This window comes from Portunus trituberculatus, chromosome 23 (genome assembly GCF_017591435.1).
Source record: "Portunus trituberculatus isolate SZX2019 chromosome 23, ASM1759143v1, whole genome shotgun sequence".
NCBI classification, from domain to species: domain Eukaryota; kingdom Metazoa; phylum Arthropoda; class Malacostraca; order Decapoda; family Portunidae; genus Portunus; species Portunus trituberculatus.
In genome coordinates, this window is record NC_059277.1 from 5,370,001 (window position 1) to 5,372,500 (window position 2,500).

General features: G+C 42.2%; 1 protein-coding gene across 5 annotated transcripts in view; it reads left to right on the forward strand.

The window, feature by feature from the left end:
- Positions 1-2,500, forward strand: part of LOC123507709 (neurexin-1-like) — a 114,932-nt gene that overhangs the window by 83,098 nt on the left and 29,334 nt on the right. The window lies entirely within an intron of this gene.

A 2,500-nucleotide genomic window follows, 5' to 3' on the forward strand; every position in this document is an offset into this window, starting at 1 on the left:
GAGGAGGAGGAATAGGACGCATACATCACACAAGCCTTTTGATTCTTGGTCGCTAAAAGTGTGAAAAAACTCAAGATAAAAGGAGGAGGAGGAGGAGGAGGAGGAGGAGGAGGAAAAAGAACAGCAGGAATGGATAGAAGGAGGAAGAACGAAGGACTGAAAAGGAGGAGAAGGAAAACGACACAAAGTAAGAGGAGGAATAAGAAAATGACGTGAACGAAGAGAAGGAGGAGGAGGAAGATGAGGATGAGGAGGAGGTTAGGATGGGGAGGAAGAGGAGGAAGAGGAGAAGGAGAAAGCCTCTACCTGTTGTTCACAGTTAATTAAGAGAAAGGAAAAAATGAAGATCTCAGACTGTCGTGACGCCACTTAGGAGATTAAGCTTTAGGAGGAGGAGGAAGAAGAGAAGGGGAAGGAGGACGTAGAAGAAGAATAAGAAGGAGGAGGAGGAGGAGGAGGAGGAGGAGGAGGAGAAAGGAAGAGGAGGAGGTGAACAAAAGGAAAAAAAAGAGGAAGAGAGGAGGAGGATGCAGTGGTAATGGCGAAACTGATAAGAAAAGCGATAATTATGAGGACTAGAGAAACACGATAGAGATAAGAGAGAGAGAGAGAGAGAGAGAGAGAGAGAGAGAGAGAGAGAGAGAGAGAGAGAGAAAGTAAAGTTGAGTCCATAAGGGAATGGTAGAAAATATAGCCGGAGAAAGAGGAAGGGGAGAACAAATTAAATTAAAGGAAGGGAACGAAAAATGAGAGAGAGCGAGAACTGGAGAGAAAATAGGGAACCTTATGATATTACTACTAAATAAGGAAGAATTGTTAGAACACTCCTTTCTCTCTCTCTCTCTCTCTCTCTCTTTGACTGGGTTCATCAGAGAGAGAGAGAGAGAGAGAGAGAGAGAGAGAGAGAGAGAGAGAGATGAAGACAAACGTGCTTACAGAGGTTGAGCTGAAGGCAAGTATCCAAAGAAAAAATAAGTAGCTTTATTTTTTCCCTTTTTGGAAGAGCAGATGTGAACATTTTCTTTTTTATTTCTTTTAGGCGAAACTTGCAAGGAAAATATGGCCATCGTTCTCTCTCTCTCTCTCTCTCTCTCTCTCTCTCTCTCTCTCTAATGAAAATATGGTTTGTGAGAAAGTGTTGTTGCCATTTATTGTGTCCTATTTTTTACTTAAGTTCTGATTACGAGAGAGAGAGAGAGAGAGAGAGAGAGAGAGAGAGAGAGAGAGAGAGAGACCAATGACGTTGATGAAAGGACAGCTATTCTGGGATTAATCACTCTAAGTAAACACTGAACCGGAAACTTGAGCTTACTTGGAGCAAGACAGAACAAAACTGAGGCTAAGGAAAAGCTTCACGGATTCGAATTTTAAACTTTGACCTTCGTCAAATCTCAAAGCAGCTTCATTTTCACTTTAGTAGTCATAGAAAACGTGATGAAAGAAAGAAATACGTGGAGAAAAAATAAGAAGAGAAGGAAGAGTAAGAGAAGCAGGAATAGGAAAATGGAGTAAAGGAGAAAGAGAAAGAGAGGAGAGTAGTTTCATTCATCTGAGGGGAAGGTTCAAAGCGTGGTTCGATCTACTGATTCACCACTTCGGTTCGTTGTGTTCGAGTCTTGTATTTCTCTGCCATTGGTCGCTCGGATCCTCGCGTCCTGATTGGCTGTTGAGCGTTTATTTACCGCTCTTTGAGGTAGAGGTAAAAAATACGTGGTGATCATCGGTGTTAATTTGTAGTGTGATGACCGTGGTGATGAGTGTGATGACTCACCTGAAGCTTCCTGTCTAAAGTGAGTTACAAAAATATTACTTGCTGTTCATACCATTGTTATTACTATTGGTATTTTCCAGCAATATTTTGTGTTAGAGTAGTGTTTCAACATTATTTGAAGTTAAATCCGGATTTTTATGTAAATATAAAAGAAAATTCATCACTTTATTATTGTGTTTGGAAATATTCGCTTCATATTAGTATACTGTGTTAACGATTGCTAGAGGAACAACCCTCCCTCTGACGGTGAGCCTGGCAGGCCCTGGCTTCCCTTCATAATCGGTGGCGGTGTCCCGAGGTGTGGCGGAGGGAGGGATTCACACGCTTTTCAGTCACCACCACCAGCCAGCAGCAGGCCTGACCGTTGATGCCCTAACACACTCCACCTATTATAGGAACAGTGGCTTGTATAGAAATTGTAATTATTTTAAGTAGCAGTAGTAGTTTTAACTTTTAGAATATTTAAAACGGAACAATGATAACGTCAATGATAATAATAATGACAACAACAACAACAAAGACAACAACACTAACAGTAGTGCTAAACCATCATCTTGGCGGCCGCTGACGCCTCACCGCTGAGCTCCTCAGAACCAAACAAGGCTCCTGAGTGGATAAGCTTGGCCGAGGGGAAGCTGCTGATTGGCCACTTATTTGAGTGGGACTTTTGCAACAAATTAATCTGCAATAATCGATACAGCGCCGCGTGATGGGCGACCAGGTATTAGC